The 21,878-nt window shown below is 41.4% G+C and overlaps 1 protein-coding gene across 1 annotated transcript in view; it reads left to right on the forward strand.

Moving 5' to 3' along the window:
• Positions 1-21,878, forward strand: part of man1a1 (mannosidase, alpha, class 1A, member 1) — a 156,428-nt gene that overhangs the window by 102,373 nt on the left and 32,177 nt on the right. The gene's annotated exons all lie outside the window — the stretch shown is intronic.

Below are 21,878 nucleotides of genomic sequence, written 5' to 3' on the forward strand. Positions count from 1 at the left end.
AAGTGCTGTATTGAAAGGCTATATTTTAATCATTTTGGGCTTTGCTTCAGGGCACCAATTTTCCATATTTGTGGTCCAAAGCCAGGGGATCCACCAGGCAGTACAGTTGAGTTTGGTTGAACATACATACGATTGGGATTGGGCCATTTGAAGGCGGGGCTAAGCGACTGTGATGTGTGATGAGACATCGTCATTTGCTGATGAATTTGACAAAGGAAGAGAAACATTTTCTGTCAAACAGTCGCACAAAAACAGGCAGCGATTCTATGGCGTTATTTTGGAAATGTTGCTTTTTGTTTATGGTCCTTTTACAAAGCATGTTTTTAAAATCATAAACCTGACTGAAATAAAAGCTGTATCATTGGCACAAAGCCCCCCACTGTGGAGTTGCTGGCCAGGCAGGTCCTCCCTACAAGCTGCCCCGCTGACCACCGCCAGCTGAAACCACACACGCACACACTCAAAGACTGAGCGCTGTGGGATGTGCTGCAAGGAGCCGATAGACAGCTTCTATCTTCTAACCTCAGGAAATGCCATTCACTCGCTGAGAAAATTGGCTTCGCTGCCGGGTGGCACCGAGGAAAAACAGCCACCCCCATTCGTCTGTTTCCTCCTGCTGCTGGCCGCCGTCAATGTGCTGCTTCTGAGGACAGCAGAGAGCCTTAAACCTGCACGCACGCACACAAACACACACACTCACACAAACACACACACATACACACACCAAGCCAAGGAGAGGTTCCTTACAGAGCGTGGACAATTAATTTGCAGGATATCTTTCTTAATCTCCTTTCAGCAGCTCAAATCTGTCCTGGCCAGAGAGAGTTTGGCTTCACAGTAAAGGAGGATTAAGAAGTGGAATGACTTGTGTCAGGCCAATATGATGTTTACTCTTCCATTACAACACCTACAGAAAGTAGGAAGTGAAGAAAATGCAACATCCACTCTTCTGGGAAGACTCCCCACAAGATTTTGGAGTTTGTTAGAAGTCCCTGATGTTGCCGTCATGGGCTTTTTGTCCAAAATGTCTCGTCAGTTTCTAATTAGTGAAGACGTGTGCCTTTAGTTCCACAATGCCTTTTCAACAAGTATTTTATTCCATCTTGTCAAGGGACAATACTAAAGAAAGTAGACTTGGTTCCTCGATTTGTCGGATTAATTTGTTCCCTAATGTCAGAGGAAAACTGAAGTGTACAGTATGTAAACTGAATCGATGTTTCCCATAGGAAATAATGTAAATCCACTTAATCCCTTCCAGACACCCAAAAATATTTAGGTCACTGACATGATTTATCAACCTTGGTTAAATATGTTCTATATTGTTTGTAATTATGTTCTTTGTTGTCCATTTTATGAAAGCAAACGGTAAATTCTCAAAAACTACATTTATTGTTTGTAACGTGAGCCATGACGAACTCCAGTCGCAGAAAAGGGGCGTTTCCCAAGTGACGTCAGCACAATCGAACACAGGTAAACAAACATAGCGGAATACGAGACAGTGGATGTTTACAGTTATTATAGCAAAGATTTGAGCGATATTTCAATAGTTTTCGAGGAAGAAGAAACATCTGGAGATTAAATAGAGAACTTGCAGAACGTAAATTAAGCTGTTTTTATTTGAACCACTGACAATGAAACTCGCGTGTATGATGCGGAGGTGTCCGATGACTCAGACTAAGATGAAGATTGGTTGTCTTCAAAACACAGAATGGTAAGCTTGGAGTTGCTTATCCTTCAATTATAAATTGAATTGAATTGAATTGAATTTAAATTAAAATTGGCTTCTTAATGAGCGTAAAGTGGTCTTTGGAGCCTTTTTTATTGTGTATTTTGTCGCATTCGCCGCCCCGTCCCGCCCCGCCCCCCACCGTCAACATATCGCTGTGAAAGTATGTTTTATAACATGCGTAGTGTTTTGCTTGTGCTTTGAATGTTTGAATGGTGGCATAGTGTTTAGAATACAATATGTAAATAAGACAGGACTTACTCTGTTCTGTGGCAACTTTGACATCGTTCTTCTCCTTTTTCCTGTGTAGCATAGCCTCTTAAAAAGCAGCGGAGTGGAGAATCATTTGGAACCAGAATCAAAACGGGGAATCCAAATCATATTCAAACCATGACCAACCCTACTTATTATTATTGTGCCTGTTGTGAGATCATTTAAAGCGGTAATAAAATACTGTTGTTTCGGTGATCAAGTCTGGTGCTTGTCTCTCCGAACAATTACCGCCTGGTACCACCTGGTGACCAATGTAGAATAGTACATTCACATGTTGTGGTCTTATATGGTTATACTGTATTTGTATTTTAGTTCATTTAGCCATTTTTATGCTTGAAAATGCTTCATTCGGGCAACAATTTGCCTAAATGTGTTTGTTTTGACGAATAATCGGCCGAAGTCAACCACAAAACAGCGCCCCTTTATAAATGAATACATTTTAAGGGAGTAAGGGAGCGATGTTTGAATCGCGCTGTAGTGAGGGTGTAGTGAGAATGACAGTATAGATGTACTCCCCAGCCAACACACAGCCATTATTGTGCAAATATTTAGCAACACGAGTAGCAAGATAACTGTCTTGCCCACAGTCAAGCATGATGATACCAGCCCCACGGACCGGGGCTGCGTGAGTGCTGTCTGCTCCAGGGGAGCTGTGGTTCATTGTGGGAGACATGAATTCCAACATGTGACTCAACTTGGTCTCCTTATCATGTTGGAAAACTGCCATGAAGCCCAGATTCCGCTTCACAATATCACAGTACATGCCGTAATTCATGTTAATCCACAACGAACCGCGGTATGTGACTTTACCACTTGTGTTGCCAGCTTTTTAGACAGTAATGGCTGTGTTGACTCATTTGTAGCGGATGCTGTACAAGCTGTACGCTGACTACTGTACAGCATATCCAAGGTTACTTTATGCAGTGTTTTCCCCTCAGAATGTTGCTGATATGTGAGGGCTGTACTCCCTCTAGTCAAATACTGTACAAGACGTATTAGCAACATGCATAGCATCCTTTGCAGCATCCAGCACTCAAGAAGATGCTAGCAGCTGCAAACATATCCTAATCTTGTTGTCCATGTCCAAGTCATTGCAGGCCACACAGGCTCTTCATCTCAGCTGTCAGATGTAATGGGATTAGCCCGCCAAGCAGGAGGCAGACTGGCGCTGGTAATGATAATAATCCACATGCAAACACAATTCTCATTCTGGGAAGTTGGGACTCAAAAACGCCGTCGGCGTCCAGCATCAGGGTGAGAGCATGTACAAGACGAGCTGGCAAGGAATGAGAACAAATCTGTTTGTGCTGCACTGCATCGAGCTTATAATGGATGAGTTAACCTTAAGTTTATTCAGTAAATTGAGAAGAATGAGTTTCGGTGTTGAAAGTTGAAGTAAGTCATGTTGCAAGTCGAGAAGGAAGGGTAGGAAACCTTCCTCTCTTCCGTCACTCAGGGGTGTCCAAAGTGTGGCTCGGGGGCCATTTTGGGTCTTCAGCTCATTTTTTTTATTGGTTCGCAGCATATTGTAAAAATAAAATAAATGAATCCGGCCCGCTGGATGAATTTTGAAAGTAAAAAAATGCATAAAATACATACATTTGAGATTCTTCATAAAATGCTGTTTTTGAATCATCTGCAGGGGTGTACTGTTTTAATCAGAGTAGAAGAAGAGGCTTGGTGTGTAATCAACAAATGGCTGTACTCACGGAATATAATACACGGCGCCACCGTAAGACTCACCACGGTGAAAGTCTTGCAAGGACAACTGGGGAGACAGAAGATAAATGAATTGCTGGCATGTCTGAGGTTTCACCGGTCAATGAAGCAGCAGTAAAAAGCCAGCTACCTAATAGCTAATTGTTAAAACATATGTTATGAAGGCTGGAGAACGTGTCTCGAGAAGTGACAAGCATTTGCCAACATCGCAACTATCGGCACACATGAAAACAAAGGGAAAAAACGTGGACTCATTGTTATTTATCGGTAATTATGTTACGCTTGCGCCGGTCTGGCCCGCTTGACGTCTAATTAGGCTGTAAGTGGCCCCTGAACCAAACTGAGTTTGACACCCCTGATTTAAAGATAAAGAGAGAGAGAGTGATAAAGAGGCTACTGTTGACCGACAGCCATGCCAAAACAACATCAGCAAACTCAACTCAACCTCTCTGCACGCACACTCACAATCAGGACTCATGTTATGTTCACAGACAGCCAGAAATCACAGGTCGCTGCAGTTTCCTAATCGAGCATGTTGAAGGAGCTGCTCCTATGCAAGTCACACTAATAATTAAGCAGTGTAGTGTTTTTATTCCTCAGATAGAGCGGTTGTTAGTGCTTTGGTTTTTAGTTGTTATCAATGTTTTGTTTAATTATGGTAATTAGTGTTTTATTAGGGTATTTTACGTCCTTTTATGTGTTTAGTGTGCATTGTGGGTGACTTGAATAATAATTTACAAATCCCCCAGTTTTGCATGTTCATGTTGTCTGTTGCAAGCGACGGCCGGTCCCACTTTCTTCGATGGTCCTTGAACGCTTTCTCCCACGTTGCACAGCTAGACTACTATCACTACGTTTATCACTACGTTTACATGCAGTCAATATTCGGGTTAAGGCCAATATTCCGGTTTATGAAACATTCGGCGTAACCCGTTTACATGTGTGGGACAATGTCTCAACGCAATGCTCGTCATTTCTTCGTCCTGTATCCAAAAACAACAACAACACCGGCATGGTGGATAATGAACGCCTTTGTTTGCGCTTTGGTGCTGGTACTGACCCGCCACCAGTACTTTACACTATTCTGTCTCACTTTCTACATTAATGGAAGGCGAGAACGTAAGAAATAGGAACTGGAGCCGGAGCTGTGCCATCCATATCCATGCTAACCCCCTCAGGCACTTTTGAAGGTGTGTTAGTACAAACCCTGCTTCTCCTAACTTTTCGCTAATTTTCTGATAGATTTCGCTATTGCCGTACTTTCTATTGTCTTTCACCACACTAACGAGGTGGCTTGTTTCCTCCTCCCTCCAAAAGTGTGGGGTTTTGCGTGTCGCCATGTTTACAAGTAGTTCCTGCCAAAGACACAAGATTCCTTTTGAATAGGACATGCACAGAACACCGATAAATGTTCCTTTTGATGGAATATCCCGATAGGCGTATACATGACTCAATTTTTGGGTTAGAAAAGGAGTAACCCAGTGGTGATATTTGCGTTTTTAAAAACCGTAATATGAACATATTCCATTTTTTGTTTTGTTTTTTGTGTTCACAACCCTAGTAAACAGCAATGTTTATTTTTCATTACCTGGATCTTTGCAGCCAGCTGACCTTGGCAGCTTTGTTTTAGTGCATAAAATGAATTGTTCAGGACTCGTTGGCTAGAAAGAGTCCTGCTGTAAATGAGAGCAAGGATTTTTGATTAATATGTTCAACACAATGGTAGCGTTTGAAAGAAGCTGACTATTATTCATCTCAGTCATTTGACTCATGTCATCATAATACGTTTTTGTCAAAAGAGATTAAATCTATCTGCTCCAAGCTAAATAAATAATCACTCTGCCGGTATTAAATCCCAGTCTCATTGATATGAAATGCTGCATTTTAATCACTATCACTATCTTCCCAGAGTATTAATCACGTAAATATATCAGACAACACCAACTGGACTGTGAGCGTGTTTGTTTTGTTGCACACGACCCTGAATTGCCCCCGTGACAATATTGGATGTGTTTCCACCTGGTGACCACAAGGGGGCGAGCTGCTAACCAACCAAAATGCTTGGTGAAAGAACAAGATCAGTGGCAACGAAATCCCTATGAGGTCATGTTAATGCTAGTAGATCGTAGTACACGACGCTGAAGTTGGCTTTGGATTCACTAGCTTCTGATTCGCACTTAAGGAGAAATTCAAGGTGGAACGGACGGAGTAGGCACGAAATTTAAGGTGGAACGGAAGTATTGAGCAATGCGTGTGTGTCCTGATTGTCTCTTTTTTCCCCTTCTCTTTCTCATCCAGGGTTCTGAGCATTTGAAACAGGGTACGGTTAAATCTTTCTGCTGGGTTACCCTGGTGATGGTAGGGGGTGGTCCTTGAATGGCCAACTCCACTGTATCGTTGCAGAGTTTTGAACAATTCATTTTCAAATTCCCTTTCCTGGTCATGATGGAGCTTTGACGGGTACCTAAATCGGGGAATAAGGTCTTCGAAGAGCTTCTCAGCAGCTGTCTTTCCGGATTTGTTTCTCGTGGCGCAAGCTTGAGCATATCTGGTGAAATGGTCGACCAAAATATATTCAAAACCGCCCTTGCTTGGCTCCAAATGGAGATAGTGAATGGAAACTAGCTCCATGGGTGAAGTTGAAGTGATTCCTCCCATCGACGCTCTGACGTGTGAGATACGTTTCTTCTGCTTGAGGCAGGGACATTTCCTTGTTACATAAGCGTCAACATCATTTGACTCTTTCTGGAGATGTTTCAACACCAGAGATCGGTACTGGTCAGGCTGGATGAGTTGGCTTCGGTGACTTGTTTTCCAATATAGCAGGTCGTTTTCAAGGTGAAGCTTCTCCCACTGGTAAAGGAGTTTTCTTGCTGGGCGTGTTAGTTGTGCAAACCAATTTGTGATTCACGAGGACCAGTTTGAGCATTAAATGTGTGGCTGTGTGAACGCCCTGCGGTGGTGAGTGTGGTGAACCATCAACATCAGGTACAACAGATGTAACATCATCACACTTGCTATGTTTAGCAATCATGTTATCAATGATGTCTTGCAGCTCTAGTAACTGTGACATGCCCTCATCTTCCAAGTTCAACAACACAGAGCTTCCTATTTATGCATATGCATAATCAGTACAGCTTTCGTCATCATGTTTGTCCAACTTAGCTTGCTCCGAAGTGTGTGGGGTGATGGTCGCCAGCTGTAGCAGCTCTGCTGAAGACAGTTGGAACAGCTTCCTTTTGATTGTCCACGTCGGGCCCTTCCTCTCGTTGTCTGCCATTATGAACACCAACCAGACGCCCTCAGCTCCTGCAGTCACTCGCTCTGTCAACAGTCAGACGTCCTTGACTCTCGTAGCTCCTCGCTCTGGTGGCGCAACATGTTGGCCCACTGATTCAGTAATCACAGGATCGATGTTCCACTCCAACCATGAGATGGTGCCGATCCCGGACGAGCCCCCAAAAATCTGTCACAGGTCTCAGTATGAGATCCCATGAAGGGATTATAGTTCAGCTGATTGTGGAGGATGTAAGGGTCTGTTAAAACAGGGTAAATAAGTGAGACGTGCAAGCAGTGTCTTCTTCATGAAGCCTCCTCAGTGGAATTTATTTACATTCCATTAATAAACATTGACATGCAATATTGGCTTCTTCTGAGTCATCACATATCATGTCAAATTTCTCCAAAATAAACTCAGCATTTCATCAAAATAAGACAATGCACCGCCCCCTAGTGGCGAAACTAGGAATGTCCCATTAATTATGAGGTATTTGACAAAAACAACTTGTTTCAATGAAAGTGCAAGTTTGCTTCCAAGAACAATGTCCCAAAACATTTACAATTTCTCTGTTGTACTCAAACAGAATGAAATACATCTCACCAAAGTGACCATACATTTTGTGTGCGTCACAAAAATCCAATCTAGTCCGGATTTGAGAAGTCTGAGCCTTGTGGTTTTCAAAGTGGACCAGGTCCAATATAGACTAGAGCTGGAAAACATAAGGAAATATACCTTTATTTTATTTGTGAAAACCAATAAGGGTTTCACAAATCACAGACTGTGCTTTTAGGAACCTTACCCGACGGTAAGCAATGTTAAACAGACTGAATGGCACCTTACTTTTTGAAGAACATAGATTGGAGTTTTGGACTTTTTCTTTGTTTTTTACCGTTATTTCCTGTTTTGTGCTTTTTGATTCCTGTTTGTTGCTGAATGCAGTTACCTTCACTCTTGTTAGATGGAGCTGCGGCGTGCACCCGTGGGTGATGACTTGTTTTGATTCTATGTAGCTCAGGTGAGGCTACAGCTACTTGGTGGTTGTTAGCAAATGTTTCTTTCCGTATTTGTGACATTTTGGAAGGGTAGCTGTATTTAAGTTTATAAAATCAGCAGCTCGTTTCGGCCTGGCGCCGGGGCCCACGGGCTCTCGCACTTGCTTCCAAGCCGCTCCAGTAAACGCTGTGATTACAAAGCTAGCACTTTTTTTTCCCCGGCATAAACGGTGAAATGTCAAGCGTTTCTGCATAGTCTGCTCGCTTTTAAGCCTCGACTCCAGCCAGCATCGTGTAAACGTGGCATTAGAGCGCAATCAACCTCGGCTCTGCTCAGCGCCGTGGAAAGAGCGAGTGTCTCCCCGGGCCAGGCCCGAGGGCTGCAAGCTTTACCCATCAAGCTGCCTCTCTGAGTGTGGCAAAGAGACAAGAAACGGGAAGCCTTGTCGTTGGTGTCTTCCTGGCTTTTGCTTAACACCGTGAAATGGCCTGGGCAGGAATAACTTGACCCTGCTAGCAAACCCACGCAGCCTTTTTCCTTAGTGCACAGGTGTCCAAAGTGTGGACAGTGTTATGTATAATTTAACAGGATTTTATAAATTTAATGTCAAAATATTAAGCGAAAGTTGTAATTTAACCAGAAAAAGTCATAAATTTACAAGAATAACATAATATATTAGTAGCATAAGGTTATTTTTTTTTAAGTCTTCATATTATGAGAGACAATAGTATTAATAATATTTTTGTAAAATTAAGTTGCAGAAAAAACTACAAAGTTCCAAGAATACAGTCAAAGTGTTATGGGAATAAAGTCGGAATTGTGAGGAAAAATTGTACAAACAGAAAGTTGAAATAGTTGGACTTTTTTTTTTTTTTTTTTAAAGAGCAGAAATGGATAAAAAAAAAAACACACATCTGTAACTTTACAAGAATAAAGTCCAAATATCAAGAGAAAAAAGTTGTATTCTAACGAGTAAAAAAGTAGCAATTTTATGAGAATAATATAATGTAATTTTAGTAGCGTAGAGTTTAAATATTAAAGAAAAAAAATATTTTTTGAAAGTCGTAAAAGTATGGAAGTGCGTTTCTACCACCGTCAGAAAAAAAAATCCCAATGGTAAATCAGAATTAGGAAATGATGACTGAAATTATGATACAAAGTCATAATTATGACATAAAAAGTCCAAACAAACGGGCTTCCGTATAACAAACAAAACAAGGTTGCAATTTTTTGGAAAATGATTTAGATTAAATTAAATTAATACCATAAAGAAAATAAAATTTACAAAGATTTAAGTTGAATGAAAAAAGAGCAAAGAGTGAAGTTGATATGAATAATGGGCTTTTTCATCGACATTACAAAGCTGAGATGATGTTTTTTTCGTGGAATGGATACAACTTCTCACAAAATATCAAAGTGGCAAAGTTGCAACCTTTCATTTTTCACGATGTGGCCCTGGCTGGGAAAACCTTTGGCCACCCCTGGCTGAGTGTGATTGTTCATTGCTGTCGCCATCATTTAAAGTCACAGCGCCCGAGCTGTGTGATCCATGAATGGATGGAAAAATGTCCTGCTTGAATTTCAATTGAACGTACTTTGGCATTGCTGGCCTGCAAACAGAATGCTGTCAGGTTGAAGTGGCCACTGAGCTTAGAGTGTCATCAGCAGGTTGCAACAGACATACGGAGACCCTGGAAGAGTCACAGAAAGACATCCAGTTTGCATGGAAACCATTTTTTAAATGCGCTGTAAATTAGCATCCTTAATCCATCCAAAATGTATGAACGTGACCCCCGCATCCTTCAAAAAGATCTTGCATTGGATCTCATGAGAGTGTGTTCATGTTTCTGTTGTTTGTTAGCAATCATAAAAGATGATTTGCATTTTTACAGGCAAGTTGTGGCTTTGCTCCTGGAACAAATGATCATTTTATAGCCAACTTTATTGCTCGCGGCAACGGGAGGGATGCGTTTTCATGGCTTGTTTGCTTGTTGGTGAGCGAGGTAGCACCAAAACCAGTTAAGTCATTCGTCTTGGGAGGCGGAATGGGCCAAGAAAGAAATCATTTTCTTATTGTTACTCATGTTGCTTAATACCACATATACTCCTTCATTCTACATGGAATGCATACTTACTGTACATTCTATTGCTTCCTGCATTTACAAGGCCTTTACTGGCTTCTGTTGTTGTGCTGTAGTGGTACTTTCCGCTTCTTAAACCGTGCCTGAACCACTGCTGTCCAAAAACAAAGCCTCTTCATTTTGATTTTGAGACATACACACAACACACACAATTCGGGATGTCCGATAATATCAGCCCGCCGATATTATCGGCCCGATATTGCCATAAAAATGTAATATTGGTATGAGAATTTTTCCCTATAATGAAAGCCAATAATAAACATAAGGCTGTAATGCGCCCAAATGATGACATCATCAAACTGCCTCTCAGGCGTGTAAACAACCGTGGGTGGCTCGTATCAAGCTAGCTCTCTCCTTCCATCCATCCTTTCCATGCTGCTTATCCTCACTAGTAGGAATGTTACACTTCCCGGAAGTAAGCGACGATAAAATCTGACACTGTGTGTGCGTCCTCGATTAGGAGACTCCGTGGGGACGTCTGTGAAAATGCTGCTTTTTCGTATGATATCGGGTGTATTTTCATTCGGATACGTTTTTGTTAGGTAGATTACTTTTCCTTAACCTTTCAAATTCATGGTTCGGAGCTTCAGGACAAGATAAAAGGTATGTACGATGTAAGCTCACTTTAATATCTAACTGCAGATGAAATTTCATTAAAATCTGATTTCTGAGGTTAATTTTGGCCCGAATTCCTGTGTACATGCAATTTGTAGTGTGGCGTGGAAACCAGTACAGCGTGCTGCTGCACTAAGAGATGAAAATGATGACACTTGATTTTCTTCCCTGCACTTTTTGATGATCAAAATAATGTAAATGGCTACTCTGTTGACGTTTGTCAGCCACGTTGAGAAGCTAATTGCTGATGCTGTATCCATTAGCTTCACAACAGATGTGTGTTAATTCCACGACAGGAGATATGTGATGTTACACATATTGGTATCGGTAGCGGTATCGACTGATATTGGTATCGAAAATTGAGAGTTGGACAATATCGGCTTATCGGATATTGACAAAAAAGCCAATATCGGACATCCCTACACAAAATGCAACACAAAACACTCAACAAACACAAAACACACCAAACAACACGCACACACACACAAAATGAAAAAAACGTCTGTCCCCTAGGGACTGCAAAATAATGGAGAACCACTGATCCAGAGATATATGAAGAGCAGACATGGATTAAAGTATTCCAAAAACATGCTTGAACAGAGAAACTACCTGAACTTAACTTGCTTGAAAAACTGGCAGGAACGTTGGGTAAACGTTTGGTAAACATTTGGTAAACAATGCTAACGATAACTAACACTGCCGTCTTGCTCCGTGTGACCGGCTGTCACAGATGAACACAAGCCGTCACAAAGCGGTGTGATGGATTTTCTGACAAGGCGGCTGTTTCTCTGCCTGTAAACGATTTGAAGATTTTTCGGGCTCTCTCGGCGTGACAGTCGGGATGATATCTTTAAAGTGAACGTCAATCAAAGTCGGCCAGCGGTGGCGGCAATGCTAATTTTATTGCTCTCGCACGGGAGGTTTGTCTTTCTGGAGGTTCTTTGAAAGATCCGTCAGCGGGACGGGACGGCTTGAGCCTGCAGGCCCCTCACTTCATCACAGCGCTGCACTTAGCTGTCACCTGTATCTTAACTTTATGACTTAACCGTGAGCATTGCAACAAGTTTGTACGTGAACGACAACAATAAACACCCACACGGGAACCTCGGTAGCTGTGCAGGGGAAAATATGCTTTCAAAGTTGCACACAATAGAGAACACAATACATGACAAAAGTTGCTTTTTCTTTGGCTTTTTAAGCTTTTCGGATTCCAAAACAGGAAGAGAAGAAGAATATACACTTAGAATATATGTAGAATATACACATAGGTGTTCTTACTATAGAGCAGTGCTTCTCAAATAGTGGGGTGGGTCCCCCTCGGAGGGGGCGCGGTGAGCTGTCCGGGGGAGAGTGAGAGGTAAGGAGGACTTTGAATATTAGTGCAGACCTGCCAACATGTATGAATTTGTTGTACTCTCATTGACCTGATTGGTCTCTGCACATTTTCATTGGTGCTGTTAATGGTTCTCTCTCACATTGGCTGTCCTACGCTCACACGGCAACGTCGATGCCCGCCTTCCCTCTTAAACACGTCTCCCCACGCCGGGCTTCCACCGAGGTGGCACTTTTCCATGGAAATGCTCGCTCTTCCTCTCCACTAACAGCTGACGGTTAAAATTGTGCCGAGTCAGCAGGCAGGCCTCCCAAAAGAGAGGTGAAGGGGATGATTTTTGGTGTGTGTGTGTGTGTGTGTGTGTGTGTGTGTGCGCTTGCTAGCATTAAGTCTGAATGCAAATTTTCACGTCTATATCTTCCTGTCTCACAGTGCATGTGCGTCTGGTCTGTGTGTGTCCACGCACGGGGCGGTGTTAGCTCACCGTGACTCACGTTGAGGCGAGTGTAGAAGCCGCATCCCAGCTGGAGCGAGATGTCTTTTTAGACGCTCAGGTCGAGCAAAGTGCATGAACACTCATGCATTATTTACGGCTGGAAGACAGCAACAACACCGCTGCAAGGAGCGCCGACTCAAGTGTGGAATTGTGGACAAAAATGTGGAATTTGGAAAATTATCTTGAAATGTACTCCCAATAGCTGTCTTAGTGAAATGTGCACTGTCAAGGCTGAACTGCTCTCCTGCCAAAACAGGCTGCAGCAGTGACTGAATGGAAATATGGAAAGTTGCGGCAGTATTGCAGCAGCAGTTCTTACCGCAATATTTCCTTTTGTCAATAATATGCAGTTTGTGTTTCATGAGTAAAAAGCCATCTGATATTTTTGTAGGGAGTTAATAAACCGGGGTGTCCAAAAATATATATAGAATTTTACAAGAAAACTAAAAAAAAAAAAAAAAAAAAAAACAGCCAACAGCCATGGACAAATCTGCGGTAATTTTACAAGAATAAAGTCAAAATATTAACAGGAAAAAGTTGTCATCTAACAAGAAAAAGTGCTAATTTTACAAGAATAACGCCGTAATATTAACAGGGAAAATAATGTCATTTTTGTAGAAAAACAGAAAAGATGTTATTTTAAAAATATTATCAAAACATTATTGGACTTGGGCTGCACGGCGGCTAATTGGTTGGCATGTTGGCCACACAGTTAGGAGATCACGAAGATCTGGTTTCGACTCTCCGTTGGACTCCAGTTTCCCCCCCCTCCCCTTCAAAAAACAGGTTGATTGGTGACTCTAAATTGAGAAGATTATTGTATTTCTTATTTTTGAGAGAAAAAAGTATTTTATGTATTTTATGTCATATTAGCAGCATAGAGATAGAAAGAGAAATATTTTATTTACTTATTAAAGACCAAAGGTATTTGTTATTAAAAGTCGTAATTATGAGAAACATGGGAAATTAGGTTGTGGAAAAAGTTACAATGTTACGACAATAAAGTCCAAATATTATGGGATTAAAGTCAGAATTCTGAGAAATAAAATTTACAAGAAGAAAATTGAAATAGTTGGGGAAAAAAAAAAAAACATCAACAAAACAGCAGAAATGGGGAAAAACTGCTGTAATTTTACGAGAATAAAGTCAAAATAAGAGAAAAAAAGTTGTATTCTAACATTTGAAATATTAAAGAAAAAGTATGTTGTTTCTAATATATATTTTTTGTAATATTATAAGAAACAAACAAAACAAAATAATTTTTGGAAAGTTGACGGAAAAAAGTTATGGGAATAAAGTCAAAATATTATAGGAATAAAGTCATAATATTACCAAAAGAAAATTTCTAACAATTTATTTAAAAAGAAAGTTGAAATATTTGGAAAATAATAACAACAGCAAAAATGGGGGGGGGAAACTGCACAGAGTAAAGTTGAGATGCGCTTTTTTCTTGAAATATATGTAAAGCTTTCATTTTTCGCTATGTGGCCCTCACTGGAAAAGGCTTGGACACCCCTGGAATAAACGATTGTGGCAAAGCAGGGTTTCTTCTCACATGAGGAATGAAGGAGTTATGATGGGATCATTTGACTGACCTCAATCAAGCAAATATTTGCAAGACACGGAGGTGGTAAATGTAGCATAGACGGGAGGTCCAACGTTTTCCAGTCGATTCGGCTCCGGCTGCGGTTCCACGCATGGAGGAGGACTTTATCTCGTGTCACGCGAGGTCTTCGGCTGACTCCTGTGTTACTTGCAATTACGGCCTGCTCGCCTTCAGGCCCTGACGTCTTCTCTTCTTCGCCACTTCCCCGCCTGAAGCCAGTTAATAGACCTGCAGAGAGACAGAGAGGAGCGCAACCATTGACACAACAGAGAGCTTCTTGAGGGCTGAAAGTTGTGTTGTCTTTGTGTGTGTGTGTGTGTGTGTGTGTGTGTGTGTGTGTGTGTGGCATCTCCCTTCGAGCTCATTCAGTTGATGCTGAGACAGTCAGCCTCTCAACCGTATCCTTCCACGTCCAAGCACACTTTAGCCGCTTGGCTTCATTGAGCGTGGAGGTCGCTTTCGTATCAGTTCTCATTAGATGGTGTGCCTAATGAAGTGGCCAGTGAATCATTCTCAGACGTGCCACAATGGTGTATTAGAAGCGTGTTAGCCTTGATACTGGAATGTAGACAGTTTGAAAGTGCTTTTAGTCAGCCCTTCTGGCAACACGCCTGTTTGTGTGCCTGTAGCTTTAATGCTAATTAGCAGTGTTTGTCCACACCCACTTTTACACTAGAACACTTCACTTGTTCAATGTAATAAATGGCCATAATTTCTTTTGAATATCGATAAAGTACCTATCTATCTCTATCCCATATATCACATACAATGTAGTGACATTAAGGACTGGGAAAGACACAAACGTTAGCAAGACCAGCATAGCTACGTTAGCAACAGCGCTAACATTTTAGCATCATACTAGCTTAGCCTATTCACTGAAGGAAAGCAACATGATCAAGCGTACAGCTGACTAGGATTGTTGGTAGAGCTCCAGGCTGTGTTTTAAGATGTGTAGTAAAGCCTGGGGTAGGAGTTATTTTCCCCTAATGACGTAATGAAAAGCCTCAAACTGAAAAGCGAGTGATTTTTCTCACGTTTGGCGCTCATAAACAGGCTGTAGTGACACATCTTACTGCTAGAACATCATCATGAAGTGGCTTTTGCATAATAGATTGAATAACAATAATGACTTAAGGTAATAACACGTAACACGTAACATTTAACTGAGGAAGGGTCAGAAGGGAATAGAAGTATAGCATCACGGCTAGCCCTGCCCCCCACCACCCAAGCACACACACACACACACACACAGATTCGATTGTCTTCTGGGCCTGCAGCGGGGTCACCATGAGGCATGGCGGTGTGATTCATCTTAGTTAGCGAGCTGTCCTGGAAACTCTCTGTGGACTGCAACACGTAATCACACACACACACACACACACACACACACACACACACACACACAGTGGCAGTTTGGGGAAGTGTGCAAGGCTAAAGTAATACATCAAAGGTTATAAGTCTGGACAAAGCATTAGGTACACAACCTAATGAGAGACAAACATTCTTACAGTTGATGCATCTGCAAAATTGTCTATTTTTAGCACATGGCCCACTCCACCCCCTTCCAAACCCTGACGTTCTCTTCCGATTTTGGATCAACCTTTGTCATAAAAAACTAATAGATTAGATTAAGCTCCAGAACCCTCCCCTTCTCTCTTCAATTGTTCCCTAGCAACAGAAGCTAACAAGCTAAATGCTAAACGAACAGCCTGGGTTTAATCCATAAATATGCCTCCCATACTTATTAAACCCATTTCAAGTGTAAAATGTATAGCTACTTCCCACTAATGAGTGATAATGGAGGTTGATGGATGAACACATGGATTGGGAATCACGGTGTAGCCTTTGGCCTGGTCGTCAAGCAGGCTAGCAGGCTAGAGAAGGCATTTCTCCAACAAAATCCACACTGCTTGCCTGTTGTACTTACAGTAAGGACTTAGCTTCATATATGATATATGATATATGATATATTCACCTAGCTGCAACTTTTGAGTTTTGAAGTTAATGCTAACAAAGCCAAACACACTTTTGCCTCTCCGCATACAATTATGGTGCGTTTAAGGACAAAATCTCATCTCTTGACAAAAAGAACATTATCAGTGACATAAAGACGAAATAAAGATATGAAAATGATGGGCTATCTAACAGTGGTACATGTATGATGTATATTTTATCTCTTTTATCACCTTAATTCATATGTTTATTGTTCTTTTTCTGTTCCAAATACACGAAGCAGCTCCCAAACTGCACGAGACGCTGACTTCCAACCCACCTACTCAATAAAAAGACCCTCTAAGAAGGTGAGGAGCAGTAGAAGTTATCTCGTGGGGGCCGAGAAGGACATCTCCATAAATAGGATGGCTTTTTTTATGAGTAGCATGCATTTTCCCATCGTTTATTATTAGCTCTGAGAAGGTCATCTAAAAGTGCATCCAAACAATAAACTAGAATGATCCTCTCAGTGTCTGCTGGGAAGAGAGCGAGAGAGACAGTATAAAAAGTACAAAAAAGAAAGACAAATAAAAAGCGACACACTGTGATTGAGGTCAGAGAATGTGGACCAGCAGACAAACACTGGAGGACATTTGAAAGCCTCCGAGAGTCATTAGCAAAAATGTCCTACTTTTGTTCCTCTCTGGACGTTTTCTGAGCATCACTTGCAGAGGAGGGCGTTGAAGGTCCTTAAGCCACTTGCATGATGCCTGCATGGTGTACTGTAAGGGACCATGCCCATGCAAGCCAATTATCTGATGGACTATGGGAAACCGTGACCAATTAATGACCAATTAATCCATTTTCATTTTAATGCGTGAACGCTCTTTCTGAATTCCGAATTTCCTGTTTCAGTGTGGTAAAGAGCTGCCTGGAGGGTCATTCCATCGGTGACATTTCATTGTTGGGCTCTAATAATGTTAAAAACCATGATTAAAACGTCCGAAACAGCTTTTCTATGCTCTAACTCCCAAAATGTTCCATTTATAAATAAGGAATCCTACTTTGCGCAATGTCACTTGTGATCGGTTCTGGAACCAAATAACCGCCATAAACGACGGATTACAGTGGTGCCTTGGTTAGCATCATTAACCCGTTTCAGAGGGTCCGACTCAAACCAAAACAGACTCTAACCAAGGCAAGTTTTCCCATTTAAAAAAAAAAAAAAAAAATGTAAAACCCATTTTTAACTCAGAACTAGGGCTGTCAAATGATTAAAAACTTTAATCAAATGAATCACTGTTTTCAAATGAATTAATCATGATTAATCACCATTTGCAACAATGTTTGAAATACGCCTTTTTTTTTTTACTGTATTTTATGAACAAAACAATAAGTGACGTTATATATTTGTATGTATTAACAACTCCAAATGAACTGGAAATGTAAATCATGCTAAAAGATAGCACACATCTCTTTAATAGTAGCACAACATTTGAATCAGACTTTAACAGGGTTATTATGCGCCATGAGGGGTTGCGTTCAAAGACACCACGTCATTTTTTTAAAGCTGAATGCACTGTTTTGAGTGTAGATGTATTTTTCTGGGATTTCCGAGCATATTTAAATTAGCAAATTGTACTTCCTTAGCAAGAGTTACGCTAGTGAGTGACAAGAATATCCACTGACTGTTTTTCTTAGACTCTGTTTATTGAGACCAAATATACATGCATAATAAGGACGTTGTTGTGATGTCCGGAGTGTCCGTGAATGCACGGGAGTAGTCGGTAGTGTCGTTCCGAGGAGGACTAGAGAGGTGTGTGTGAGCTGGAGATACATATATGGTGTTGGAGTTGCACTTCTGTTGATGTGTTCAGGTCAGAATGAAGTTAGAAAAGCACATCAGACTCTGGGGGGACGCTATTGTGCCCTCCCTCTGTCGCCATAACAGAGAGGGGCGGCTTGACAAGGGACGCATGCGTTAATTAGACGGTCGCTATAGGCTGGAATGCGGCAATAGGTGCGGAGCTGATCGGCGAAGGTGATCAGCGTTAAAAAGCAAGTATCGGCATATGGCAGTACCGTGCTTTTTCACGGAAATCGGCTGATACTGATCGGTGGCCAGTCGATCAGACAGTGTTTCAGAGGCGGGGCTGCTGCTCGCAAATCTAACAAAAGAAAATGACTGCAACAAGTGAGTCTTAAGAAAAATTAAAGGTGAGCAGATGCTGGTTCCAAAATAATAATAAAAAAAAAAACAAAAAAAAAAAAACAGGCATACCCAGCATCGTTATGCATGGCGAGGCGAGTTGTGGATACCAACATTTTGTTAAAGTTCTGGCAAAATCAGCATATTCACTTTGTTTGGGTTGAAATAAGCTATAAATGTTACAAAAATGAGTTCTTGGCCATTTTCATTTTGTACAAGTAGCTCTCACAAGAAAAAACGCTGGTGACCCCTGATGTAGCCAATTGTGCATTTAAAAATGTACCCTTCATCTATGTGATCGGTATCGGTATCAGCCGAATTCACTCAAAGATGATCGGTATTGGCAGCATAAAACCCTGATCGGAGCATCCTTAATATATATTATATCTCTTGGAGATGAATAAAAGTATCTATCGGTACATCCTACTGAGATCGGCAACACAGACGCCATCATCGAACTTTGTGATGACTTCTTTCTTGAATTCAGTAGCGGTCTTCACCCTCTTTGGAATGTTGCTGTCACTCACAACCTTCTTTGGACTCATGGCGGCTTATTTAGAGGTGGTCGCACTCAATGGAAAAAAATGGAGTCGTCAACGCCAAGTGTCCATTGTTTGTCCTGATGCCTTTCATCTAAGTGCCTTCCAGGCTGCCGTAGTAAAGCGTGAAGTAGCCAGATTTCATCTTGAGCACGTGATGGCAAGATGGCTGCGTGAACAAACCAAGCGCAAATACAACAGTTTGTTACGCGCGTCATATTGCGCGCTAACTAGGCGGGCGAACGCGAACCAAGGCAAAATTTTACCACAAATTGTGGATGTTAACTGAAAAACACATTAACCAGGGCGGACATTAACCGAGGTGCCACTAGACTTGGTTTATTTTGGTGCTGCCTTTATGCTTGGTGACCAGTATTACATTTGACCACTGGGGGCGCTATTAAGGGGTGGCATATCAGTGCAGAAGTGACATGGTTGGGTTTGGGTGACGGGAAGTTCTTATCGTACGCTCCTGGCGCACCTCCGCACTCTACATCCATCCAACCTGCCGCCACACACCTCCGCCCTCGACCACGGATTTACTCCTTCATTTTCGTGCCGTAAATGAGAACACACCCCAACATAATCTTGTGTCTGAATGTTCTTTCTTGAGCGCGTTGTGACCTGGATAGCTGCTAAAATGCGAGGACGTGATAGTCGGGTTTAAAGGCTCGGTGAGCAGCTAGCCTGCCAAACTGTCTGTGCTGATGAGGCTTTTAGCTTTCCTGAGAAACGATCCTGAGAGCGCAGGCCGAGTGCCATGCGACGTTTCCTTCATCATCCACGTCACTCCTTGCTTCTTTTAAGGACAGTTTGGACCCTCCTCTCTCATTTGGAAGCAAACTCTCTCGCTCACTGGATTAATGGCTCCTTCAAGCAGCTACTGAACTCGTAAAAGCCTTGGGGGTTGTCCTGAATGTGACCCCGCCCCACCCGGTCTACAGGATTGACAGATGCACTGGCACGTTCCGTCACAATGTTGTTGCTTCTCCTGGTGGATGTTTTCACACGAGCATCCAGGTGTGAAATGTGATGATTAACATGAGTTTGTTTTTTTTTTTTACTAATGATATCAGCCCGCTGGCATCACGCTGGCGTGCACCTCCCTCGCTGTGTAATTCATTTGCTTATTAAGCTCGTTGGCACTTTGCTTGATGGCCTTGGACACGGGGCGTGTTTAATTTATTCTTCTGTGCATCCCTGCAAGTGTTTTTATTCTCCCCTGCAGTGTGCTCCCTGTGTTATTAAAGGCATTAATCACTGGGCTCTGATGCCTTGTTGCAACACTGCCCCCACAGTGCACACACACACACACACACACACACACACACTGTGGGAGGGTGTCCAAGGTGTGGCCCAAGGCTGTTTTTTAGTGGCCCATGGCACATTCTAAAAATAGTATTAAAACAGGAAAAAAAAAACAGCAAAAATTGAAAAATCAGCAGTAATCTAAAGTAAAATCTAAATATTCAGAGAAAAAATGTGTAATTTCTACACAAATAATGTTGTAACATTAAGAGGATAAATAACATCATTTTAGTACCATAAAGTTGGCATATTAAAGAAAAAAGAAGCTGCAATATTATGAGAAACAAACAAAACAAACTTTTTTTGAAAATTAGGATGCGGATAAAGTTATAATGTTAGGAGAATAAAGTCAAAATATTATAGGAATAAAGTCATAATTGTGAGAAGGAAATTCACAAGAAAAAAGTTGAAACCCCATCAGAAATGGAAATAAACATCTGTAATTTTACGAGAGTATTAAGGGAAACAAGTTGTATTCTAACGAGAAAAAAAGTTGCAATTTTTACGAGAATAAACTCATAATATTCTGAGGAAAAATAACGTTATTTTAGTAGCATAGAGTTGAAATATTAAAAGTATAGTTCAGATTTATTTTTACATGAAGTTGTATGACATCCCCATCAGCATTGTAGTCCAATAACAGCGACTTATTGGTCCAATAAGGACCAGTAAGACCAAGTCTGAGGAGACTTGGTCTCCTCAGTCCCGTTCTGGTCAGATTTCCGTGATGAAGAACGTAGTTCCACTTACTTGATGGGGACAATTAAGTCAAGACCTTGGCTTCTCAAAATAATATGCGTTCAAACGATGTGCATCACATAAATGCCTTCTCAAAAAACTCAAACCTCACAAAACACTTGGCGTTATATCTGTCTCCCGCCGTATCCATGCGCACTGTGGCCTTTGCGTTCCTGTGTATGTGACAAAGACACTCACATCTACCTCCACGACGGAGCGTCGCGGCCATCTTGTTTACGTATGTGTTCCACAGCAGAAGAAGATGCGAGTGTCACATGTCACATCTGTCACATTCACATGAATGCGCAGGCGACAGCGCGATGTCATACGATGTCATACAACAAGTATGAACTATCCCTTTAAAGAAAAATGTAAAAAAAAAATTTTTTTTAAATTCATAATCTTATGAGAAACAAACAAAACTAAATAAATTACAAATTTTTGGGAAATTAGGTTGCGGAAAAAGTTACAATATAACGAGAATAAAGTTAAAATATGGAAATATAGTCAGAACTACGATAAGAACATTTTCAAGAGAAAGTTTAAATAGTTGGAAAAAACTGTAGAAATGTGGGGGGGGAAGCTGTAGTTTTATGGGAATAAAGTCCAAATATCCAGAGAAAAAAAGATGTATTTGTATGTTTTTATAATCACGAACACCCGATCCCAACAACGTATTTGTACGTCTTTTACGTTTTTTTGCACGAGAGGCAAAAAGATGTGAAGATGCAAAACAGCCACGAGGCAGAAGTGCATTTGATAAGAGCTCGGCAGGGTCATTTCAATGGAAGAATCACACACGACAGGAAGGACGAAGTGAGAGAGCATGGAGGAGTGTAGCGTGCAGAGGGTTACGCATTTTAGGGAAATTTTAAGGCATGCACATGCACGCACACGTGTGCACACACATAGTTCAGTTCCAAATGTGAAAATTATGTTAGTTATATTTGTTAGTTATATTTGTAAATAA

This window comes from Dunckerocampus dactyliophorus, chromosome 19 (genome assembly GCF_027744805.1).
Source record: "Dunckerocampus dactyliophorus isolate RoL2022-P2 chromosome 19, RoL_Ddac_1.1, whole genome shotgun sequence".
Classification (NCBI taxonomy): domain Eukaryota; kingdom Metazoa; phylum Chordata; class Actinopteri; order Syngnathiformes; family Syngnathidae; genus Dunckerocampus; species Dunckerocampus dactyliophorus.